We start from the raw sequence: 16,100 nt of genomic DNA on the forward strand, positions 1-16,100 counted from the left end.
TGGAAGTTCCCATACTAGGGAACTGGAGCTGTAGCTGCCGGCCTATGCTACAGCCACAGGAACATGGGCTCTGAGCAGCATCTGTGACCTACACCATAGCTCATGGCTACGCCAGATCCTTAACCCACTGAGCGAGGCCAGAAATCAAACCTCTGTCCTCAAGGCCAGTGTCACATCCTCATGGATACTAGTTGGGTTCATTACAGCTGAGCCACGACAGGAACTCCAAAAAATGTAATTTTTAAGACTAGATCCCTTTGTTTTTTTCTTTTGTTTCATTTGTTTTGGTTTATACCTCAGGCATGCAAAGAAACAACAGATGTACTAAAGGGAAAATTCTTCAAGTCCCATCCATGTATGCATTGAGTAAGTTTTCTCAGTGCTTACATCTATAAAAATGAAAAGTAGATAAAGAAGTGATGGAATTAATGAACTAAATTTTTAAAAACCCCATTCATCTTGTAAAGAAATGCATTCCCTGTAAATTGGTGCAGCCACTAAAGGGAACAGTACGGAAGTTCCTTAAAAAAATTTAAAAAATCTAGCAATCTCACTCCTGGGCATATATCCAGAAAGATGAAATCTCTAATTTGATAAGATACATGTACCCTGATGTTCATAGCAGCACTCTTTACAGTAGCCAAGACTTGGAAGCAACCTAAGTGTCTGTTGACATTTGAATGGATAAAGAAGATGTGGTAGATAGATAGACAGATAGGGATATCTATATATAATGGAATATTACTCAAAAAAAAAAGAATGAAATAATGCCATTTGTAGCAACATGGAATTATCATACTAAGTGAAGTTAAGCAGACAGACATATGACATCACTTCTAGGTGGAATCTAAAAAATGATATATAAATAAGCTTATTTTATCAACTATAATGGAAAAAATGAAAATCTTAAAAAAATAAACAAATAAGCTTATTAACAAATTAGGAACAGACTCAGAGAAAATAATCTTAGGCTGCTAAAGGGGAATGGCAGGGGGAGGGATAAGTTAAGAGGGGTAAATTTGGGATTAACAGATACACATGATTACATATAAAACAGATAAACAGGACTTACTGTATAGTAGAGGGAACTATATTCAAGATCTTTGTAATAACCTATGATGGAAAAGAATCTGAAAAAGAAAGAATATATATATATACATTAATATATATGTAACATATATGTATATATATCTGAATCACTTGGCTATGACTAATACAAGATATTAAATCACTTATACCTCAAAAAATGCATTTCAAATATATTTTTACTTTTCGTCACTTTATCAAAATTTGTGTTATATTTATGTTGTTTCAATCAATTGCATAAAGCTAATAATTATAACCAGAAGAAATTTTTTTAATACTTGCAAACTTATATTACAGGAAGTTAAAAACTAAAAATTAATTTTGTTGTGGAGAAATAAAATGATAAAATCAATGAAAAAAAAAATCCAAGCATACAATTATTTTAGGATAAACTTCTGTGGGGGAATTAAAAATATGTATTCTAGGGGTTCCCATCATGGTTCAGTGGTTAGTGAGTCCGACTAGGAACCATGAGGTTGAGGGTTCCATCCCTGGCCTTGCTCAGTGGGTTAAGGATCCAGCATTGCCTTGGGCTGTTGTGTAGGTCACAGACGCGGCTTGGATCCCTCATTGCTGTGGCTGTGGTGTAGGCTTGCAGCTACAGCTCCAATTAGACCCCTAGCCTGGGAACCTCCATGTGCCGTGGGTGTGGCCCTAGAAATGGCACCAAAAAAAAAAAAAAGTATTCTAGAAGAAACAAGAATAGTGTGAAATTCCTTGCTGTTGGAGAAGAATTTAAGTCATTTGTTTGTTTTGTCTTTTTGCCTTTTCTAGGGCCGCTCCCGTGGCATATGGAGGTTCCCAGGCTAGGGGTCGAATTGGAGCTGTAGCCGCCAGCCTACACCAGAGCCACAGTAACGTGTGATCCGAGCTGCGTCTGTGACCTACACCACAGCCCACGGCAACGATGAATCCTTAACCCACTGAGCAAGGCCAGGGATCGAACCCACAACCTCATGGTTCCTAGTTGGGTTCGTTAACCACTGCACCATGACGGGAACTCCAGAATTTTAAGTATTTTTAAATGGATGATGGTGATTATTTTTATTCTATCAAATCTGTGGTATTTAGTCTCCATTCCATAGACTGAAGAGAGATGGAACAGTTTTATTTTTAAATAACAGCATTTTTAAGTTATAAATTATATCCTTTGCAATTACTTAGACTTATAATGAAAATTTCTATATATCAACTTTAAAACATATGAGGGAATGTGGTTTTTTTTTTTTTTAATGAACCTAGTGACTGTATCAGTGAAAACATTTGAAGACCACTGTAATAATTTGCAAGTAAGGCATGATATTTCACAGACGCTCCCAGCAGAGGCCCAGCTGAAAGACTGCTAATTTCTACTATGGTCCAATCTCTACCCTCATGTTAAACTAAATCCACCAGCAAAAAATGACTGTTTGGAAAATATTTGCCAAAAGCATTTAAATTCTGAAGTTTCTAATGAATTGAGGTCACTGCTGCATTCAGTAATTTATTTAATAGTCATGACCATAAATCATATTTTATGACTCCTCATTGAAGTAGAGCTGAGTACCAGAACCTGCCCTCAAAACTACCCTCTTGGGGAAAAGAAAGTCACTGGGAAGAAGTGTCAGCTTAGGGTAAGAGGGTAAGACAGAGTTTCCAATCATAAGTCAATTTCTGAGAGTGGTTTGGGAAGTAGTGAGCACAAGTGGTCCAAGTGTAATTGCTGGGCTATCTTGTCACGGGTATGGGGTCTGGGATTTGGGAACTTGGGTATATTACACTTGGGAAAAGAGAGGTTCAGGGGATCATTTGAAAGGTGTCCACAGGGCTCTACCAGTAGTGAAGTCTAAGGATGAAGTGACCATATATTTCAGTTTGCCTGGAGAGTCCAGTTAATGTCTGTTGTCCTGGCGTAATTATTACTAGTCCCCTGTGATATTGCGATTTATAATAAGAAATGTATATTTCTTCTTCAGCCCTCTTCTGGCCCAGAACTCCTAAAACCCTTGTAATTTCCTAAGTGATGAGAGTAACAAAAGTTAATGACTTTTGGAAAACACCTATGGATGGAGGCTGGTTGTCAGAGGAACCAACCATGTGATTGAAGGGTTAGAAATTTCAATGGTCCTGCTCCTGTTCCTATCCCACCTTTTGGGAGGGGATTGGGGATGAAGGTTGGAGGTCAAATCATCACCAACGGTCAGTGATTCAGTTAATCATGGCTATGTAATGAAGCCTCCATAAAAACTCAAAACCTCGGGGTTCTGAGTTGGTGAATACACTGCTGTGAGATAATGCTGTGAGAGTGGGTACTCTTTGAGAAGGCATGGATGCTCTGAGCACCCTCCCACGTAACTTTGTGCCAAGTATCTCTTCCATATGCTTGTTTCTTAGTTATGTCCTTTTATAATAAACTGGTGAGCTAATAAGTAAAACGTTTCTCTGAGTTACCAGAATGGTTTTACATTGCCCAAGTACAACCTGAAAGCTAGAGCACAATAGAGCCATATCTTTAAAATTGTGGGGAAAAATATTTCCATTTTAGAATTTCATACTAGCTAAATAATCAAGTGTCAGAGTGGAATAAAAACATGTCAGACATGGTAATTTTCCAAAAGTTTTACCTCTGTGTACTGTTCCAGAGAAAGTACTGGCGGTATGCTCCAACAAAATGAGAGCGTAAACTAGGAACAAGACATGGGATACAGAAAAGAAAGGCTCAGACATAGGAGGAAGGCAAAGGGAATTCCTAAGATGATGATGAAGGGAGGTAACAAAATGTTAATTGCATATTGGGCCCAGAAGGCAACCAGGGCAAATTAAAGTAGGTCAGAAGGCTCCTGGAAAGGAAGATGAAATTGATAGCATACCTAATGTGAATAAACATCTTGACAGCTGGTTAAGAGTTTGGAATTGAATTAGTAAAAAGGAAAAGCTAAGGAAATGAAAAAGAAAATAATTGTTAACTCCAGGAAAACGAAAAGCTTATGTGAGAAAAGAAATAATCATACCACATAGTTAAGCTGTGACTATTGTTTACTTATTAATAATAGTGTAAATACTGTTTATCTAACCAAAATTATGCTATAGTTATATTGGAAGATGGACATGGGAAGGACAAATAAATGTGGTGGATGCTAGAGAAGAAAGAAAACAAAGTTCTTTCCATACCATAGTGGGAAATCAATAGATTAGAACAAAAAGTAAAAAAATCTAGAAGGAGCAATAAAGATATATTTTTTAGATACAAAGAGTTAAAGATCAAAATAATTGGCCAAGAGAGGCGAAAATAATTACTTCCTGGAAGTGAGAAATAGGAGGGTAGGGAGTGGGAGACTGCTGTTTTCACCACAAACTAGAGGGAACTTGTTGACTCTTTAAACTATGTGATATATAACTCTGATACAAATGAAAACTTAAACAGCAAATTAAATAATCAAAAATCATATTTTAATATATAATAGAAGAGAACTTCCCTGAGGTAAGGAAATACCTGAATCTGCAGGCAAAATCAAAATTTTACAAATTTTACAGATGAAGAAACTGAGGCACAGGGATGTTTAGTAATTTGCCTAAAGTCACACAGGCTATTTAACTATTGTCTCTGTGCTGTGATCCTGAGCTTGGAACTCTGCTCATCATATTTCCCAGACTTCTTTGCCAACTGGCTCCCTGCTTCTGCTAATAAGCACTGGAATAAAACCATAGAGAAAGAGTAGGAAAGAAGGCTCTTCCTTCCTGTTTCCGAGTCCTGTCTGTGTTCCACCATCAGCAGCAGACAGTGCTAGCTCCCAACTTCTCTGGAAACTCCTAGCATGACTCTTGTTTTGCCCCTCAGAGGAATCTTCAGCAGGGGCGGGGCAGGCGACCCTCTCCTCCTCTGAAGTCCAAGCACCAGCTGCACAGAGCTTCCCCTTAAAGGTCTGAGCACCAACCCTACAGGGCCTCTCCTCTGAGCTCCTAGGTCTAGAAACTTGACTTCTACCTTTTGTTCTCACACCCCTAAAGGTGGAAGCTTCTTCCTGCAATTACTAATCGCTGGTGACCTTAGCTTCTTGTTTTTTCCTTTTAGTCTTCCAACACCTGTGTAACCAGTTCCCTGTATTTAATATCTTCTGTTTGAAATACTTAGCGTGGTTCCTGTTTTTCTAATTGGACTTATATAGTTAGTAAATGAAAGGGCTGGAATTCAAATCCAGTAGTTTTGACTCCAGAACTTATACTCTTAAACACTATTCATATTACTCTAAATTCTTAAAAACAAAATGAAAATAAGACAAAAAAGTAAACATGACTTTAAATAATCCTTGGACCAAAAAGCAAATAAAAAATGTAAAATGTAGATAGAGTATTTAGATCTTAATTAATGATTAGAGAAAAATTAAAACTTCAGGGACACAGGAAAGCTATATTTATTGACATTGAAGCTCTTAACTTTAAATGGTTTTATTTTGGAAGAAGAAAAAAGCAATATTTGTCTAAAAATTAGAAACATATAACAAAATAAACTAAGGCAAAGCCAAAGGAAAAACAAAATACAAACAAAAGTAGAAAATATGTAAATCTCATACTTATTTTTGCTTATCATTTTTAAAAAATCCTCAGTGCCTGGCAGACCTCAGAAGTCTTTGCACCTAATGGAAAAGGCAGATCTTTTTGTTTGTCTATTTTATTTTTTTATTACTCAGATGAATTTATCACATCTATAGTTGTATAATGATCATAACAATCTGATTTCATAGGATTTCTATCCCACAGCCTAAGCACATCCCCCCAACCCCCAAACTGTCTCCTCCAGAGACCATAAGTTTTTCAATGCCTGTGAGTCAGCATCTGTTCTGCAAAGAAGTTCAGTCTGTCCTTTTTTCAGATTCCACATGTCAGCGAAAGCATTTGCTGTTGGTGTCTCATTGTATGACTGACTTCACTTAGCATGATAGTTTCTAGGTCTATCCATGTTGCTAAAAATGCTGGTATTTCATTCTTTTTAATGGCTGAGTGATATTCAATTGTGTATATGTACAACATCTTCTTTATCCACTCCTCTGTCGATGGACATTTAGATTGTTTCCATGTCTTGGCTATTGTAAATAGTGCTACAGTGAACACTGGAGTACATGTGTCTTTGTGAGTCGTGGTTTTCTCTGGGTAGATGCCCAGGAGTGGGATTGCTGGATCAAATGGTAGTTCTATTTTGAGTTTTCTGAGGAATCTCCATACTGCTTTCCACAGTGGTTGAACCAATTTACAATCCCACCAACAGTGTAATAGGGTTCCTTTTTCTCCACACCCTCTCCAGCACTTATTGTTTGTAGACTTTTGGATGATGGCCATTCTGGCTGGTGTAAGGTGGTACCTCATCGTGGTTTTGATTTGCATTTCTCTAATGAGTGATGTTGAACATCTTTTCATGTGTTTCCCGGCCATCTGTGTGTCTTCTTTGGAGAACTGTCTGTTTAGATCTTCTGCCCATTTTTTGATGGGGTTGTTTGTTTTTTTTGGTATGGAACTGCAGAAGGTGTTTATAAATTTTGGAGATTAATCCCTTGTCAGTCGATTCACTTGCAAAGATTTTCTCCCATTCTGTGGGTTGTCTTTTCATGTTGTTTAGTTTCCTTTGCTGTGCAGAAACTTTCAAGTTTGATTAGGTCCCATTTGTTTATTTTTGTTTTTACTGTCATGACTCTAAGAGGTGGCTCTGAGAAGATGTTGCTGTTGTTTATGTCAGAGAGTGTTTGGCCTGTGTTTTCCTCTAAGAGTTTTATAGTGTCTGGTCTTATATCTAGGTCTTGAATCCATTTGGAGTTTATTTTTGTGTATGGTGTTAGGGAGTGTTCTCATTTCATTCTTTTCCATGTGGCTGTCCAGTTTTCCCAGCACCACTTATTGAACAAGCTGTCCTTTCTCCATTGTATATCCTTGCCTCCTGTGTCATAGATAAGTTGGCTGTAGGTGTGTGGGTTTAATTCTGGGCTGAAAAGGCAGATCTTAACGTGGTATATTCTCTATCAACTAAACTATTCACACACACACACACACATAGGTAATATACATGCATACTGAAAATGACAGGGAGGCTATCTGTCTAAATGTGTTTACTTATGAGTAGTGAGATCAATTATTTTTATTCCTCTTCCTTCTGATTTTCCGTATTTCCAAATTTTACAAAATGTTATGTATTGGAATTCCCTGGTGGTTCAGTGGGTTAAGGATTCGGTGTTGTCACTGCTATGGCTTGGGTTACTGCTGTGACATGGGTTGGATCCCTGACCCCAGAATTCTTGTATGCCACGGGTACGGCCAAAAGAAATGGTTATGTATTATCATAACCAGAGAATGTTTTAAAAATAACCCTTCATCAAAATTTTTTAAGAGTCTAAGATCAAAGTGGGGAAACGGCCTTTCAATTTATGTGACAAAGGGTTTTAATTAATGTCATTAATATATGTAAAGAGCTGCACACCCAATATAAAGCAGTCACTCAGATACTATCATATCACTCTAGTCTAATTAATTATCTGTATAGCATTTATCACTATCCAACATTTTTCTTGACTTATTTGCTTATTTACTGTTTTCCTTACCACGACCCCAATGCAGTTTCTCTTAAAGGAGAAACCTTGTTTATCTTGTTTCACATCATATTCCCTATGCCTAGAACAGTGCATAATACATATCCAGTGCTCAGTATATACTGTTTTTCCTTTGGTTTTTTTTTTTAGGGCCACACCTGTGGCATATGGAAGTTCCTAGGCTAGGGGTCTAATCAGAGCTACAGCTGCCGGCTGATGGCAAAGTCACTGAAAAGTGAGATCTGAGCCATGTCTGTGACCTACACCACAGCTCACGGCAATGCTGGATCCCTGACCCACTGAGTGAGCTAGGGATTGAACCTGCATCCTCATAGATACTAGTCGGGTTTGTTTCTGCTGTGCCACAACAGGGACTCCAGTATATATTGATCAAAAAATATAAGAGCAGTTTCAATTCTTAAAAATGAATGCTCCAACAGAAAAACAGAATAACAATGTGATTGTAAAATAAAGAAATATACCTATCCAAAAAGTTTTAGACTCTAAACTCTATAAAGGAAGGAGTATATCTATTTATCATTATATTTCCAGTTCCTAGCACAGTTTTGGCATGTAATAGGTGCTTAATAAAACAACCAATTAATTTATTCATTAATAAATGAACATAATGTTAAAGAAAATTTTTTCATGACATTTGTCAGAGACAATAAGGAAGATTTTATTTAAGAGGGACTAATGCAATGAGGATTTGGTAGGAAGGGAGAGAGACCAAGCTAAAATCTAAATCCAATCAGGTTAAGTGGAGATTTATAGCCAAGAAGCAAGGAGGGGAACCAGTGGGTGGAAAATTACTAAGAGGAAACATCAAGGCTAGGGGGATTCTTGCTGGTCAGACTCAACAGGATTCTTGGCTCAAGACAGAACGAGGTGATAAGACATGGAGAGTGGAGGATAAGGAATTTACTAGATATCCAGAGTGATCTATATCAAGGGTAGAGGAGTTTCACTAAACTGACTCAGCAGAATTCTTGCTAAAACGGGACTGAGTGTGCTAAGGACAAAGCCCAAGATCAAAGTCTAGTCAAAAAAGAGGATTCTGAGGAGCGGACTCAAGTTTGGTAGAGGGGAGACTTTGTCAATGAAAGTCTCTGAAAAAGTGTTCACTAACTTAATGACAATTAAAGCAGTGAAGTAGCACTACCTCTACTTATCAAAATGTAATAGATTTCTCTTTAAACTGTACAAACTCAGTGTTCACAAGGGTATGGAAATACTTAGGATTTAGTGTCTCCTTTTAAGATCAAAAGCTCCTTGGGTTGCAAGGGGTATATTTATTTTGTTCATTGTAATAAACTTTCAAAGGCGTAGCCCATGGTAGGTGCTTAATAAATATTTGCTAACTGAATCACTAAGTGGAGAGCAAAATCGGTATAACTTTTGTAAAGAGTAATTTGGCACTATAGCTGTAAAAAGCACTCATATCTTTTGACCTAGTTATTCCATTTATAAAAACATAGGCTTAGGAGGGAAAAAATCAAAGAAGCACAAATAAGGACATTCATTCTAATCATATATATGTAAGAGTAAATTTTTAGAATAAAAATAAAATATTCAATAGTAAAGAACTGATTATTAAGCCCAGTAATTAAAAATAAAATTTCTGAAAAAATACGTAATGAAATGGAAAACCATTAAATGAAAAAGAATATATAGTGTACCATATTTGGTGATCCAATATGGTAAACAGCAAAACAAAACTGTATATATATATATATATATGAAAATGCAGAGTTCCTGCCACGGCTCAGTAGTTAATGAATCCGACTAGGAACCATGAGATTGAAGGTTCGATCCCTGGCCTCACTCAATGGGTTAAGGATCCAGCATTGCTGTGAGCTGTGGTGTAGGTCACAGATGTGGCTCGGACCCCACATGGCTGTGGCTGTGGTATAGGCTGGGAGCTGCAGCTTTGATTTGATCCCTAGCTTGGGAACTTCCATATGCTGCGGGTGCGGCCCTAAAAAGACCCCCCACCAAAGAAAGGCTATTATCGAAAAGACTAGAAATACCAAGTGTTGGCTACAGTGTGGTGAAGAGGGGTTCCTTGTGCCCTGTTGGTGGGAATGTAAGTTGGTGCAGCCACTATGGACAACAGTATGGAATTTCCTCAAAAGAAATTAAAAACAGAATGATCCAGCAATTCCACTTCTTAGTATTTACCCACAGAAAATGAAAACATTGATTCAACAAGATATGTACAATTCCATGTTCATTGTTGCATTACTTACAATAGCCAAAGTATGGATGCAAACTTCCTAAGTGTTCACTGATGGGTGAATGGATAAAGAAACTGTGGTATATACACAATGGAATATTATTCAGTCATAAAAAGAAGGCACTCTTGACACGTATGACAACATGCATGGACCTCAAGGGCATCGCGCTAAGTGAAAGGACAGTCAGAGAAGGACAAATCACTGCATGATGTCTGTTATATGTAGAATCTAAAATACATCTACACAGGACTTCCTGTTGTGGCTCAGTGGTTAAAGAACCCAACTAGTATCAATAAGGACGCAGGTTCTATCCCTGGCTTTGCTCAGTGGGTTAAGAATCTGATGTTGTGGTGAGCTGTGGTGTAGGCTGCAGACATGGCTCAGATCCTTCATTGCTGTGGCTCTGGCGTAGGCCAGCAGCTAGCGTTCCAATTCGATCCCTAGCCTGGGAACTTCCATGTACCTCAGATGTGGCCCTAAAAGGACAAAAAATAAAATAAAATAAAGTACATCTACACAGAGATACATACATACATACATATGTATATATCTCATAGATGCAAAAAAAAAAAAAAAAAAACCAGATTGGTGATTTCCAAAGGCTGAGAGTGGGGGTGGGGGGAGAAACAGGTGAACTGTTTTCTTCTTGTTGTTGTTTAAATAAATTGAGTTTTAATAAAAGATGAGGACTGAGAGTTGTCTATTGAACACAGTAATGTGGAAAACTGGTAGAGGTAGCAAGAATAGACAATTGCATTCAAGTGTTTTGCTGGAAAGAGGTGCAGAAAAATGGGGTAATTGCTGGAGGAGGAAAAGAATTCAAGGTAAGTTGATGCTTAACTAATGACACAAAATGAACTGCAGGAGGTGGAAACATGAGAGAACTAGAATGTCTCAACTGCTTTCATGTTCTCCAAGAGGACTGAATAGCCTGTACACTTTATTAATCCATTGAGATTTGCTGATATCAAACTTGGACTTTCAGGTCTAGAAACACTTGTGATGAAGGAATTCTGCTAAGAAAACATTTCTACGGTTAATAAGACTGTTAGAGTTCAATCTAATTAGGACCCTGATAAGAAGCAGTTATTCAGGTATTTTGATTGGTTTTTCATTAAATTACTAATTTGTTCAAAATATTTATTGAACACAAACTATGTACGTGTGAGTCAGTTGCTACAGACAGAAAGATGAATGTGGTATAATCCTGAAGGGATAAACACAGAAACCAATAATGACAGTACAAATTGATATGTGCTATCATGGAGGTTTAGTCGCCCCTTGGTATCCTAGGGGGGACTGGTTCCAAGATCCCCAACAGATGTCAACATCTGAGGGTGCTTGAGTTCCTTATACAAAATGGCGTAGCATTTGCACACAATCTATGCACATCCTCTCATGTACTCTAAATTAGTTATAAAACCTAAAACAATGTAAATGCTATATAAATTGTTGCTGGCCAAAGTAAATTTGAGTGCTACTTTTTGAAACCTTTGTAACTTTGTTTTTCAAATGTTTTCCATCCATAATTGGTTTGATCCTTGGATGCGCAGGGCCAACTGTACATTCAAAGTGCTGCAGTAATAGTTAATTAGCAGAACATAGCAGAAGGAATAGCTGAAAGATTTATAGGACAACTAAAATGAGAAAGGGGGTTTAAATCTACAATAGGGCACTGGACTGGAAAATGCCAAGAAGTTCTTGCAAATTTGACCTGCATGTAAACAGTGAATGCAGGGGAAAAAAGTCAATAACAATTCCCTCTGAATGATTTTTACTCTGAGTTGACTTCTATTCTTCATACTTTCTTCACTGATTATATAATTACTTTTCTAAACAGAAAACCAACTAACCAACAAAGAAAAAAACCCCAAGAAATCTTTTTAAAGAAAAGAAATGGCTGTTACTATTTCCTTTCTGCTTATCAGTGGTTCTCAAACTTGGAGTGTATCAGAATCACCTGGATGGTTGGTGAAAAGAGACTGCCACCTCTGTCCCTCAATCCTACTCAACAGCTTTAGGTGGGGCCTGATAATCTGCACTCCTAATAAGTTCCATTGGACTCAAGGATGGCAACGAAGAATGGCTATGTGGTGTAGTGAAAATGATTGGGTTTCAAGGTTCGTCGGGTTGTGACTCTGGTTCTGCCTTTTGCAGGTGGCTATTCGTAGCAACAGCCTATATACTTTAACCCCACTCAGCCTGTTTCTACATTGATAAATTAAAAGTAACACACACTTCATAAGTGTATTGTGAAGGCTGAATGATATTATTATTATTATTTTGTCTTTTTAGGGCTGCATCTGTGGCATATGGAGGTTCCCAGGCTAGGGGTCTAATCTAACCACTCGGGATCTGAGCCACATCTGTGACCTACACTGAAGCTTGCTGCAACACTGGATCCTTAACCCACTGAGCGAGGCCAGGGATTGAACCTGCATCCTCATGGATGCTAGTCGGGTTCGTTAACCACTGAGCCACGATGGAACTCCTGAATGATATTGTTAAACATCCAACAGGATGGGTCTTAGTTAAGGTCCGTAAATAATGTTGGTCCCCCCCATTCCCTTTGATTTCCTCTAAAGATGAACCACACATTGGCCAAAACTGGATTTACTATGTGACATAGTTTAGCCATATCACAGGTCAAATCATTTCCTCCAAACTTAACAAGCCATGTGCATCCCTCTGGTACTAACGAAATCTTCCTTATTCATTTATAAAATTGGGGATAACAGTATAATAGCATCTACTTTGATGTAATAGATAATAGTATCTATTTGCAGAGGTGCATCCATGAGGATTAAACAAGATAATAATTTTGAGTGCTTAATTCAATAATTGACATATGGAAGATACACAGTAAAATCAGTTTCCTTTCCCTTTAATTGGATATTTCTCTGTAGTATCTCCTAGACCAAGTTCAAAAGCTCACCTGGTCTAGAATACCTTATATCAATTTTTTTACCCTAGTGAGATTGTTCTCTTCTGTGTCACATTCAGTTCAAAATCAATTATTTGGTTTCTTTAAATGCTGGTAATTACACACTCTATATGAACTACTGTTTTGGATGTTCAAGGAGAGAAGTAGAAGACTGTTTCCTAATTTTAAATTGTTGGTTGAGGTGACAATAAACGTGGAAAGTTGTGTAGGAATGCAAGTCCAGATAGGACAAATTATACGAAAGTGAGTGCGGTAGGAGTTTGGGGATTGCAGTGGTTGATCCGATAATTTGCACTAAGAACTAGAGAATTATTCATAGTTGTAAGAGTGATGTGGTTTTATGTCTTAGAAAGTAGGCCTAGTGATCTAAGTGGTCTAAGGGCACAGCTATGGAGTAGCAGAGGTTTCTACTTATCTCCTGTTCCCATGCTGCTCATAGATATGTTTCTTATTTAACCAGTTTATGTTTGTGCTCTTAGGTAGGCAGTTTGGTATAGCTAGCTAAGCTCTGGGGACTGAAGCCAAAATATTGGGGTTTGAGTCCTGGCTTTGCCAGTAACAATCTGTATGACTCTGAGCAAGTCACTTATCTCTATGTTTTAGTTGCCCCATCTGTAAAGTGAGAATAATAATAGTACTTAGTTTCACAGGGTTGTTGCAAGATTTCACTAACTTAATTTATGTAAAGCATTAAAAAATGGTTTTATCATTATAACTGCCATTCGTTTCTAAGAGAAAGGAAGGAGCCTAGTCTTCTGTTTTTTCTTTCTTTTTCATCTTTTTTGTTTTTTGGCCTTGCTCGTGGCCTACGGAAATTCCCCCGTCCGGGGGTCAAACCCTCGCCACAGCAGTAACCAGAGCCTCAACAGTGACGCTAGATCCTCAACTTACTGAGTGGCCAGGGAAATCCTCTTCTTCTTTTTAAAACATCCTCCCTCAGATTCTGATCAAAGCAGCCAGACAGAGACTCAATAAATACCTTAATCCTAAGGGATAAAAACACATTTTTGTATCTCAGAAGTAAGTGGGATTTGCATAAGTGTAGCCTAGGCTGGTAACACAGGAAAGTCTAGAAAAGTAAAAACTGAGATAGCAACAAATTCTAGGACTCAACAGGGCTTCTTCTTTTAAAAAGTCAGGCAAGATTAATAGATGCAGAGAAAGATGGAGGTCCATGAATGTAACTCCAAATAAGCTCTCCCATCTATTTTAAGATCTATTCCAAACTTCCTTGAAGAAAATCTAGCCTTTTAAGGAAAGTGCAGAGAACATGTCTCCTGTAGTCTTGCTTTGAGGGAATGTTTTAGCAGGTGCTACATTCCACCCTAGAGGTGGCTGCAAGAATCTGTGAACTGAGGTGACAACACAGATTCCCTCCAGAAGAAAAGAAGCTGTCTGTACACAGGAAGTTTAACTACAATGATCTACCTGAGACAAAAAGAAGGAAAAGAAAGAAGAGGAATAAGGAAAAGAGGGAAAGGGAGAGGGAGAACCAGGAAGAGGAGGAAGAAGAGAAAGCAGCAGCATAAACCTCTCACAGCTCAGTTCAATTTTCAGATTAGAGAAAGCAAGAACCATCCTCCCCCCCCCCCCCCGCCCCGCCCCGCCCCGCCCCCACATCTTCTCAAGTGTCTGCAGAAAAAATCTGGAACTAATTTACAAGCCAAGAAGGCTCTCGCAGAATTAGGGCGAGCAGGTGGAAGTGAGAAATAACCCATATTTAGGGATTTGGTAAATCATGGATTTGGGGAGGGGGATGGGCAGGGATTTGACACTACCTTCAGCATCATCCATCAGGAAATCTAGGAATGGAGAAGGGTCCCAAGATGCCTTCCAAATCTTCTGCATTTGGCAGAGGCAAATCACGCTGTCCACCCCCACTCTCAGCAGCTGGACGATATCAGGATAAAATAGGCATCATGGGGGGGATCTTGAAGTGAAAAGAAATAACAGGTCAGCCTAGAGTTCTTGTGTGGAAGGGGGTTGTGTGGAAGGCCCACCCACAGCAACAGAAAGGTGGCAGAATGCAGGGTCACCCTGAGACAAGCCCCAAAGTTTGGGTTCAAGCCAAAGGTTTGGGTCTCCTGATACCCTACGATTTGCCCTGCATACGCTCTTTAACTTTCTCAGTTTGAGTTGCGCCTGTAGATTTCCTGAAAAGACAACGTCTTATGAGGACTAGCTCAGCTGAGCTGGTTCTTAGTAACATCTGAAGCTGGAGGAGGAAGGGCTCCAGGCTTATTTATGTTAGGGTTGGCGTTTGGGTGTGGTCTGGTAAAACAAAACCCCAAAAAAAACCACCCCAAAATCCAAAAACCAAAAACATCTGCCAGCAAAATTTCCGGGTCACCCTCAGTCTTTCACCTGTCTGCCCAGGTGTCGAAGGTACGCCCAGCAGGACCCGCTAGGTTAAGCTGCGTCCTTCAGGTGTCAGCCGGGATATGCTGGGAAACCACAATCCCCAGAATCCCTTGTGCAGGTCAAGCCTCAAATAAGATGGCTCCACAGAGTGGAACATAGAGAGCAGGCTGGAAACGCTAGTCCCTAGCAGTTTTCTCGCCGGATGTTTAACCGAATCCTCACAAATGCACCACCCCACTAACCACCTTGCGGCGGAGGAGGCCACCGCAGCCGCCTCGCTCGCTCCTCCACGGGTATCTTGGGAGTTGTAGTCCAGCTGCTGGGATGCGCCGAACTACCTTTCCCATGGTGCCTTAAGGGTCGGGCAATATCAACGTTCTTTTCCAAAACTCTCCCCGCATTGAGGTCCACCACCTCCCCCCGGCCCCTTTCCCCAGCTCTCTTCTCTCCACCTACTCCTTCCCGCCGGTTGTGAGAGAGCGGCTGCAGCTGGAGGCCTTGGCCTCTAGCCGCGCCGTCCCGAGAGGCACTTCCGGCGGCGTTTCACTTCCTGGTTGGATGGATGGAGCCGGGCGGGAGCGCGCACGGGGGAGGGGTGGCGGGTCAGTCTCCGCCGGGCGCTCCGGGGATCAGCTGGCGGGCGGGCGCCGAACGCTGCCCCGGCTCTAGCTGCAGCGCCTCCTCCTCACAGCTTCGCAGGCCGGCCCGGCGGCCGTGACAATGTTGCGGGGCTTGTAGCTGGGCGCCGGCCCGCCGAGCCATCTCAAGTGGGTGCCGCCGGGATGCTCTCTCGCGGGGCGGCGGGAGACCGGGGAGGAGGGGAGGCAGTGTCCAGCTGGGTCGGTGCTGCTGGAGGCGGCCCGAATCCCTGCTTTTTTTCAGAACCCTGGGCAAGAGGGTCCAGGGTTCTGGGGCTGAGAA

At 40.0% G+C, this 16,100-nt stretch overlaps 1 protein-coding gene and 2 long non-coding RNA genes across 16 annotated transcripts in view; 1 reads left to right on the forward strand and 2 right to left on the reverse strand.

Annotated features, from left to right (window-relative positions):
- Nucleotides 1–1,101, reverse strand: part of LOC125127982 (uncharacterized) — a 41,660-nt gene extending 40,559 nt beyond the window's left edge. For all 3 annotated transcript variants that reach the window (XR_007135103.1, XR_007135102.1, XR_007135101.1), the window contains exon 1: nucleotides 1,073–1,101. This is a non-coding gene — a long non-coding RNA (uncharacterized LOC125127982). The remainder of the gene's footprint in view (nucleotides 1–1,072) is intronic.
- On the reverse strand, nucleotides 1,102–15,590 carry LOC125127986 (uncharacterized). 2 transcript variants are annotated; one of them, XR_007135104.1, is made up of 3 exons: nucleotides 15,183–15,590; nucleotides 14,597–14,748; nucleotides 1,102–1,130 (listed from the first exon to the last, which is right to left on the reverse strand). It is a non-coding gene; the product is annotated as an uncharacterized LOC125127986 (long non-coding RNA). The 2 variants fall into 2 exon arrangements; XR_007135105.1 differs by lacking the exon at nucleotides 1,102–1,130 and adding an exon at nucleotides 6,942–6,991.
- The window catches only part of AAK1 (AP2 associated kinase 1), a 177,743-nt gene continuing 177,222 nt past the window's right edge, over nucleotides 15,580–16,100 (forward strand). For 5 of the 11 annotated variants that reach the window (XM_047781868.1, XM_047781871.1, XM_047781870.1 and 2 more), the window contains exon 1: nucleotides 15,580–15,946. The gene's annotated coding sequence lies outside the window, so the exon portion shown is untranslated. The remainder of the gene's footprint in view (nucleotides 15,947–16,100) is intronic. The other 6 variants (XM_047781873.1, XM_047781872.1, XM_047781879.1 and 3 more) reach the window with 2 other exon arrangements.

This window comes from Phacochoerus africanus, chromosome 5 (genome assembly GCF_016906955.1).
Source record: "Phacochoerus africanus isolate WHEZ1 chromosome 5, ROS_Pafr_v1, whole genome shotgun sequence".
NCBI classification, from domain to species: Eukaryota; Metazoa; Chordata; class Mammalia; order Artiodactyla; family Suidae; genus Phacochoerus; species Phacochoerus africanus.